The sequence below is a fragment of the Pteropus medius genome, unplaced genomic scaffold (assembly GCF_902729225.1).
Source record: "Pteropus medius unplaced genomic scaffold, Ma_sr-lr_union100, whole genome shotgun sequence".
Lineage (NCBI taxonomy): Eukaryota > Metazoa > Chordata > Mammalia > Chiroptera > Pteropodidae > Pteropus > Pteropus medius.
The window spans coordinates 8207101-8216842 of NW_024344378.1; the positions used below are offsets into that span (position 1 = coordinate 8207101).

At 47.7% G+C, this 9742-nt stretch overlaps 1 long non-coding RNA gene across 2 annotated transcripts in view; it reads left to right on the forward strand.

The window, feature by feature from the left end:
* LOC120609043 (uncharacterized) overlaps positions 1-9523 on the forward strand; it is a 28984-nt gene extending 19461 nt beyond the window's left edge. The window contains exons 2-4 of one of the 2 annotated variants that reach the window (XR_005654633.1): positions 1943-2604; positions 7920-8110; positions 8480-9523. This is a non-coding gene — a long non-coding RNA (uncharacterized LOC120609043). Of the gene's footprint in view, positions 1-1942; positions 3776-7919; positions 8111-8479 lie in introns of those variants that run through there. The other variant, XR_005654632.1, reaches the window with a different exon arrangement.
* Positions 9524-9742: the final 219 nt, after the last annotated feature.

Consider the following 9742-nt stretch of genomic DNA (forward strand, 5'->3'; position numbering starts at 1 on the left):
CAGCAAATGACTACAAACACATCTGCATTGACAAGTCACAACTTAGATCCTTCTATGGTGTTTCTGCTCTTTTGAAAATGTTAATAAAAACTTAATGTGGAAAAAAACCAACTTTTTCCAAATATGTGTACCAATGAGCCCGAGGCAACTCATACTTTCTTATAAAATAAAGTAGGTCACTCACATCAATCATGTTGTCTTAGCACATTTTTTCCAAATTAGGAATTCTCAATCCATCATACCACGTTATGGCATCCCTTTTCCAAACATTTCCTTTTAATATGCTCTTTAACATGATAAGCAAATCTAATAGAATACATTAGTGTCACTTTCCAGTGATGGAGTGTTTCCTCCTGTTGCAATTCACAATGAGTTCAGGGAAACATTTTTACTAGTTCACTCTCTAATAGCGATCACTTGTTGAAAATATGACAATGGCCCCAAAGTTGCCAAGGCCACACTTGGGTGTTAGCCTTAGAGAGATCACGGGGCTCTCCCTTCACCTCTCCATGTGTTATAGACGTAGAGAACTCGAAAGGATGTGTGTGTCCCAAAGCAAAATCGTAAATTCGGATTCTGTAAGTGAAGGGAGTGTTTAAATTTAGCCTGCCTGTCGATTCAGTAGGGTTGCATATGCATACGTACCCTGTATAGATCAAAAGCTTGTACTGGGCTTCATTTTAAACCACATTGCTCCCAGAACATTTCCAAATCTCCTGGACCATGCAGAAAGGGAGGATCCTTGGCTTAATATGAGCGAGAGTCTCCCAAACCGGTTGCCATCGTTTTGGAAGTGAATTTGGACCCCGTGTGAGATGCAAGCTCTGTTTACAACCCACTTGAGATAACTATATTTGCATGTCCATATATTTGACAACATTTACCTGGCAAAAACAGGGTATTTGTTTCCACTCAGATCTCTGGTTCTCAGACTCATGTGTTCAGTGTTAGCACTTGAGTCTCTTCAGGGATTTTTTTATTTGGACAGAGTTTTGGAATAAAACATTTGGGAAAGTTGGGAGTGGGAGAGGCTTGTAGAGCGCCCAGGAATTCAGCTGTTTCAGGCTTTTGGCCACTTAAAAGGAAAATATCTGAATGGAAAAGGGAGAGTTGAGTCTATTCTCTGGCCCTTTTGTCTGGACATGTGGGGTCCTATAGACACTGGTTTAGAGGGCCCATTCCATCAGTTGCCTCCCCTCTCCCTCCTGCCTTGGGAAAGGGGAAAGGAAAGTTATGGACTCTGATCAGCCATAGCTTCCTGGCACTAACCTGTTATGGCCCACAGCTAACGACTTGAGGCTGCGTGTGCCCAAGACATGTCATTAACTCATTTATCACAAAAGCAACGGTGCTAGGGCCAGTGGAAGACAGAAAAATGAGGCACAGCTTCGGCCCTTAAGAAGCTCGAAGTCAGGCTTGATATCGAGTAGGACATGATGGGGGGTGGGGGGGAAGTGCCCAGGGACTTCAGAGAGAGAGAGGTCATTGCCAAGTATGAGGCAGATATAATAAAAGATTAAGAAGAAGACGCTCTCAGGACCAGGCCTTAAATGATGAGTAGGCTTTAGATCTGCACTCTGCACTTCGGAAGGACATTCTAAGTGAAGGGCACAGGGACAGTAAAGGGATAGGCATGGGAAAGCATGCAGGAAGTAGGGGCGTGAGAAATAATTCAGAACCAATGGAATGCAGGCTGCATAAAGAGAGGCATGAGAAGAAATCGAGGAAGGAAGCATGAAGCAAGTGTGTGAGGAGCCCCGAAGGCCGAGCTAAGGAGCAAACCCTCCTGGGAGTGCTCCCTCTCCCATGCCCCCAAAATTGTTCTGGCCACATGAACACATTTGCTTGGAATAGGAAAATTATTAGGGTGACAACATTTATGTCGGTGTGTTTTAAGGCTCTCGATCTTGTATCTCATTTACGTTTCTCCTTCTATACACAGGCAAATGCTACAGCAAATTAAAGTGTTTTCCATTGCTGAGGTTGGGAACATCGTCTCGGAAATCCCTGCTGGCCTTAAAACCATCACTCACGGAGGTTTAGGATGCCCTCACGTTTCAGTATTTCCCATGAGTCGATTAAAATGTGTAGAAGCTGCCACTTTCCTTCTGGCCCATAGACCCAGAGAGGACTACACAATGCAAGACATCAGGTGCTTTGGCGAATTCATTACTTTGTTCACCAAACATTTATTGAGCAACGACTAGGTGCTCTAATGTTGCTCTACGTGCTGGAGACAAAGTGTATAAACAAAGCACACGGGGCTCCTGTCTTCCTGCGGTTTACTTTCTGGTGGGGAAAAAAAAAAATGTTAACATGATAATTTCAGAGAGTTACAAGAGAAATAAAGGAAATAAGCCGAGCGGCGTGATAGAGTGTGACTGGAGGCAGGAAAGGGGCAACTGTGTCAGAGAAGCTGGTCGGAGGAGGCCTGAAGGATGGAGGCTGAGAAGGAGCCAGCCAGACGAAGAGCTCGGGCAGGACGCAGCAAGCAGAGGACGCAGCGAGTGCCAATCAATACCTGGAGAGCTGAAGAAGCTAGGATGTGCGAAGAAAGGGAGCACAGGGGGCTGCAGCGTCGCGAAAGCCAATTTGGAATTTGAGGTACAGTGGGAAGCACCTGCAGGGTTTTAAGCAGCGCAGTGACTGAGCTCCGAATGTCGGGGTACCCACTTTTGAGCCGCCATTAGCCACCATCTGCTCGGGCCTCACCGTTGCTGACTTTTCCCGCGAAGTCAAAACGAGTATTGCGAGTGCATCGGCTTTTATTTTTACAGCAATCTTTGTACCCAAACCACCGTAGCATTTTTAATAATAAACTGGCAGGGAGTCAGACATCTGTACTTGAAAAAAACAGCCCAAGCCAAGTATTTCTAAATGTTTTATATTTACTTGTAACATTAGAATAACCATGAGGTTGCTTTTTGCATAATCGGAACCATTCTCATTAGGGTTCGACAGACCTCGTCCTTCACGGGCTTTGGTGGTGGTTTTCATTATGGCAGTGACATTGATCTGACGGGAGTGAATCTCTCCTTGAACGTTTGTGGGGAAAGGGGGACGTTGAGAGGATGTAGGGCAAGCTAGGAAAATAAGAACTCTACGAAGATAACCGTCAGTGTGACATTGGGGTGCCGTGGAAAGAGCCCAGGCTGGGCGATGTTAGGCAAGTCACTTAACCTCTCTGAGCTTCCGTCTACTCCTAAGCAAAGTGGGATGATGACCTAATCTACTTCGTGGTGTTGTGATGAGGTCTAAAATAACATAGGTAAAGAGGCCTCGTACAAGGTTGCGTCTGGTTGCCTTCCTCTAAAATTAATATTTAATATCCAAGATTGAGACACTATCCCCACTGATTTTTTTTTTTTTCTAAAATAGGGTTGCAAGATTTGTCAAATAAAAATACAGGGCACCCAGTTACATTCGAACTTCAGATAAATGAAAAATTATTTCGTGTAAGTATGTTTCATGCAATCTTTGGGACATACTTAGGGTAAACAAGTATTTGCTGTTTATCTGAAATTAAAATTTAACTAGGCATCCTGTATTTTATCTGGAAACCCTATGCTAAAGGTTTAATGGTTCTCAGATCATAAAGAAAGAGTGTTTTTGAGACCTATTTGGTCTTGGTACACTAACTGGCCACCTGCATCAGAAGCAGTTTAATATCCTTGCAAAGACTGTGTCTTTCTTGCTCACAGAATCCCCAATGCCCAGAACAGAACCTGAAATATAGTAGGTGCTCAATAAAAGTATATCACATGAACCACTGAAAGACTATAAGCCTTTCTTCTAAATCAATCAGATTTGATAAGTACATATATTTTAAACATACCTTACAGATCAAGCATCTTTTACCTGAGGTAGGTGAGAAGACAGAGACCCAGCGACCACCCCAGCACCCCCTCCCCACCACCAGAATCAACCTGGAATGGAAGAGGAGGGCAGCCTTCGAGCATTCCCCTTCTCCCCAGGCCACCGGCAGCCAGCATGGAGCCAGATCTATGCGGTTCACATCTCAGCCTTTGCCCTGAGCTCCTCTGCGTGGCATCCCCCGAAACAACACGGGCTGCAAGAATGTTTCACACCAACTCATTTCATACTTCATTTATTTTATTAAAAAAAGAAGATAAAACTTCCAGGTTCAGAGTCCACTCTTCACCCCCCACCCTCCACCCGCTTCTGGCAAACAGGAGACATCTGGGCTGGGAGGTGGGGAACGGTGGAGTTAGGGGCTGGGAGAAGCCGCTGGTGGAAGGGAAAGTCAGGTGTGGCCCCTTCTGAGCTTCCCAGGCCAACAAATGTCTACATTTCCTGGGAAGTTGTGAGCCTAGAGGATTTCCCCAGGAATCCGGGCTAGGCTTGTAAAGAAATGATCCCAACATCAAGAAAAGAAACCGGCCAGTAAATTCCTAGTTAGTTCATTTTCTAAGACTTGTGAATGTGGTTTGAATTTTCTCTAAATTAAGATAATCATAAAAGGTTAAGATATTTAAACAGAGCTGCACCTGATCCCAGGACTTGATTTGTATGCTTAATTAGTTCCCGAACATATGGTTCAGAGCTTCTTATAAAAACAGGGTAATGACTCGAGGTATATTTGGGTATTAGATTGAATGATGTTAAAGGGACATTCGGACCCATCTCAAAGGCCTTAACCTGCCCTTGATCTGTGCTGGAAGCTTTGGCTGACATCTGTTTCAAAGAGATATCAAAAAACTTTCCAGTGGCCTCATGATAAAACAAAAATCCATACGGAGATAGATATCAGGCATTAAAATACTTAGGATTCATCTTTGCCTGAGGAATGTGTGGCCCCAGAATATAACCTTGCGGGGGGAGGGGTTGATGAGGGGCTCTGAGAACTGCTGAGGCTACAGGCCTTGACTCAATCTGGAGAGGGAGCAGCTGGGTCACAAATGTCCCCAAGGCCCTTTGTTCTTCCGTATGTTTTAGTTTCCAATAATAAATCAGGTGCGCCTGTGTGAGGGACATGATTCAGGTCACCAAGAGTCGCTTCTGCAGCTCCTATGCAACCCCACTCTTCCCTACTCCCCTCCCTGGAAGGCACTCTGGGGACTCTCCCCAGCAGGAGTGACGGGCGCTGACTCACCCATGCTCTCTGTTCCAGTCCTGAGTAGCTCCTCCTCTAACCCACATCCCTAACGACGTGGAGGGGGGGGAGGGGGTCTGTACGTGTGTGTGTGTGTGTGTGTGTGTGTGTGTGTGTGTGTGTATGCACATTTGCTGTGCATAACACAGCTTCCAGACCAGCCCCTCCCCAATCTCCAATCAGATTTCTGCCCCTCAGCCCTTCCTAAATAGGGATTCTGTGTCCATTATGTTTATGAAAATTTGGGCCACATATAGGAAATGGCAACGTCATCTAGGGCCGTAAAACGGGCCTCAGAGGGGATCAGGCCCATCGCCTTGGCTTTAGTGCACCATCACTCTACCCAGCTTCATTTATTCACCCACCTAGTCACCTATCCTTTTAACAAGTCCTCATCGAGCACTTATTGTGTGTGTGTGGTGGCGGGGAGGGGTATGAGGTGCTATGGGAAAACTGGAGCTGATTTAAGGATAGTCCTGCCCTCCAGGAGCTCACAGTCTAAGGAGATAAGACAGAGGAAGACAAGTGTTAAGTGGGGCCCTCACAGGTGTTTGAGAGAGGTGTGAGCAATGTGATATAGGAAACATGAGAGAGAGAGGGGTCATTTCAGGCAGGGTAACGAGGGCAGCTGCGCAGAGGACGTGGCATTTGCCCTGGGCTCTCAATGAGAGACCCATTTCAACAATGGTAAACAGAGGGTGACACGGCGCTGCAGGTGGAGGGAATGACGAGAGCAAAGTCCCACAGAAAAGAAACCACTGTTTGGTCCAAAATCAGTGAGTAGCTCTCCAGGTGCAAACGGCATACAGGTCCCTGCTCATCTGATCCTCAAACGTCCTTGTGTAGTTGATAAGGCAGGTATAATTGTTTCCATTTTATAGATAAGAAAACCAAGGTGCGTAGAGGTAATATACATTTCCCAAAGTTTCACAGCTCAGATGCCGCGGAGCCCAGATTCAAACTCAGGCTTAAATTTCTCAGATCCACCAAAAGCTGAAAAGTTAAGAAAAGGTCAGATTGCCAAGGATCTTAAACTAAAAGCTGAAGAGGTTGCTATTTCCTCTGCAGTCACAGAGAGCCATCGAGGACTTTGAACAGAGCTGAAGATCCACGGGGCAGCTGTGAGCAGGAGAAGCCAGAGCAGAAAGCGGCTGGGTACAGGAAGACAAAGGAAGAATCTGTGGCAGTCCCTCAGAGGTCCTTAGATCCAACCTGGGCCAAGAGCCAGAGGAGGATGGAGGACGAGGATGCAGGAAGGGGGGTTAGACTGCTCCATGCAGGAGGCAAGGAGGACCCTTCAAGGACCATTATGGCCGCGCTTCCAAAGGGCTGACTGATTCCTCCCAAAGGCAGCTGAGACTTTAGCATCAATGACGGCCCCGTTCAGAGCGATTACAATGAGCCAGGCACTTTCACATACATTTCCTCATTGAATCCTCATTTCAACCCTATAAAGTAGCTGATCTTATTATCCCCATTTTACCGGGGAGCAAACTGAGGCACACAGTGGTTAAGGAACCTGGCCATGGTTACCCAAGCTTTGCTTAGAGTGTGAACAGGTCTCGCCACCCAGAGGCTGGACTCCTGAGCACTACCTACAATCGCCCCTCTTAGATCGTATATGCCACTCAGATGGCCAGGGATGGTGACTCCCATCACCCATCAAAGTGCATCTGCCTAGCTTAGCTGCCCTTGGCCTGCAAAAACCTCCCCGCTCCGAGCCAAAGTTATCTTTTCCCTTCGTTACCTCCCACTGGGTCCTGAGGGATTCTGCTGCCACAGCCCAGCAGGCAGGAGGCCAGATCCAGGCTGTGATACAGAGAGAGAGAGTCCCTGTGAGCTGGAGACCCAGCCTGGGGCATCGCAGCAGGAGACCTCAAACCAGGCCAAGCTCAGTGGGACAGAGATCAAAGGCAGCTGGGGTGGGGGTGGCGTGGGGGTGTGGCGGAGCAACAAGGAACAGAAATGAGCCGGGGTGAGGCTGGTCCCATATCATTCCTGTGGCTACATTGATGGGCTGGGGCTTCTTTGAAGGTCTGGGCCACCCCCCAACCTGGGGTACAAGGCGGAAGATCTTCTCCCCTTCCTGGGTTCCCCTGCCAGGAGCTGGGGGCTGAAGTTGTCTGTCAATAAATAAAGAGTTCAGTTTCCCAGTACCCCTGCAGTGACCGTTCCTCCTGGGAATTCCTTAAATTCCTGCTGGCAACGTCTTGGGATGCTGTGCCCACATCCGTGCTCTCTGTGGTGTTGCTTTAATCCTCCTGCATGGGCATGGAGAACACGTGGCTTGGTCTGGTATATGCTTCGTGGCTCTGGGCCCAGCACCAAGCACCTTGTAGGACTTTCAGAAATCTTTGAGACCTGCCTAATGGAGAGACACATCTTTAGTATGGCCCTAGGTCCATAAAAGCGCTCAGAAGGGACATTTACCGAGAGCCAGTGTGGCACGTGCGTGGGAAGAGCACTGTCCAGGGAACCCAGGCCCAAGGTTCTATCCTGGCTTGCCCGGCGACTTCCAAAATAAGCCATGTCGCCTCGGTTCCCCCATCTGTGGCATTAAAGAAAGGCTTGCTGGTCCTAAAGTTTCCACACACTGTCCTCATCTTTGCTTTCTGGCCACCTCTTGCCTCGTTCTGATTTCCGGGACAGCTCCTCCGAGAGGCCCTCCCTGACCATTCAGGCCACGGCAGCCCCCTCGTCCCTTCTCCCAGGCAGTCTCTACAGTGTCACCCTGTTTGTTGTCTCCATCTGACCGTTTCCTGTTTGGGTATTTTTCCACTTGCTTATTAACTGTCTCTCTGAATAGGATCAAAGTTCCGGAGCAGCAGGGAGCCTGTCCAAGCTCGCCTCTGCTGCTCCCTGCTGTTTCCAGAGCCAGGACTGAGCAAGATGGTCAACTGATGTTTGCTGAATGAATAAGTGACTCGTGAGCACTTTTCTGTGTCATGAGATATTCTTCAAAAACCGTGTTTATATTGGCTACGAGTAATCCAAAGTGTGGGTGTATTAAAATATATCAAACCAATTCCCTATCGTAGACAGTTAAATTAATAACTCCCATTCATTAAGCACCCAAGGAAGATCACTTTTGTTTCTCTATTTACCGTCTGTCTCCCGCAGTAAGCACGTCAGCCCCAGGGGAGCAGGGACCTTCTCTTCTGGTGCATCACTGTCCCCACCCCAAAAGCACTGTCTGACACACGAGTGCTGTTCGAAGGTATTCATTAAATAAAATAAGAGCTTTCCTCCCCCACCAGAACGCTTTCAATTATTTTGTTCCTCCCGATGGTTCGACATTTTCAAAGTTGTTTGTCTACCAAGCAAATACTTTTATTATGTACTAATTCACTTTCCTATTTTAAACAGTCAGTTCTAGCTACAGCCCTGCCATTTGGACAGCTTCTGACCACCACGAGAGAACTGACGTCACCATGTGCAGCTGATGTCATTCCAGATCACCACAAAGGAATGTGGAGTGTCAGTCAGCACAAGTGACCTTGTTGGGAGTCACTACACCATTCCATGAGACTCTGAGAAGTTGCAAAAATACTCAGGAATCCACAGACAATCTTGGTCAACCTGGAGCCCTGGGGCTTCTGGATTGTACATCCTCACTCTTGCCAGGGGTACTGGTGCCAGAGGGATCACCAAGCCTTTGTCTCTCTCCCCTCTCACCACTGAAGGCCACTGCAGAGACCTCCAGACCAAGCTCAGTGCCAAGGCCACCTAGGACCACTTCTGGGGTGTTGCCTTGGTGTCTGGCCACCCAAACACATGGAGTACAGAAACTTGGTTGGGCACAGAAGCCTCACTATGACTGTGCAAAGCCAGTTCCAATGGCACAATATGCACCATCACTGATGCCAAGAAATCCTGGATGTGCCCCTTGGGGCACCCCCACTAAGGGCAGCCACAGGCGTGGAGCACTCCTGGGCGCTAGCTGAAGGAGCTCGGTACTACCAGCCTGTAAAGGACATTTGGTGAACGCTTTTAGATCCTAATGACTTTACTGTGCTTCCAAAGTATTAAAAACACCTCTGCGAAGTACCTTAAGACTCTTCAAAGGATTCCCACGAGCAATATCTCCTTTAAGCCCAATTTGGAAAGAAGAAAGAGCAGATGTCATGGAGGCCAAGAAAGATATTGTAACAAGTCTGAGGTCTACCAGCAAGCAACATGGGCGGGGAGCGGCCAGGAGTGGAGCCTCATTACTCACACCACGCTTTAGCCAGAGGATGCAGCTGGGGACTGTGTACTAGAGGTGGTTCAGAAGTTAGGAGCAGGGTGACTCCCTACAGTTGGGCAGGGCGCCCCCTCCGAAGGAGCGCTAATCACATCTTAAACATTGTAGATTTGTATGTTTATTCCATTGCTCTGGACTGCAATAAAGTATCTATTCTAATAAAATCAGTATATTATAACACTTTTCCAGCAGATAGCGCCTCGGGGAAGAGGCCCCTTTTTCTAACCTGCACAGAGGTACTGTCTGATGGCGGCCCGGACAGAGGCCACTCATACTTGGGAAGCCTGTACTTTTCTGGGGAAAACAGAGAGGAAGAGTGGTGGTCTTGCTATGCCCCCCAAAATTCAGCCGCTCCGACAGCAGAGGAATCTGGGGAAGGGAGCGGG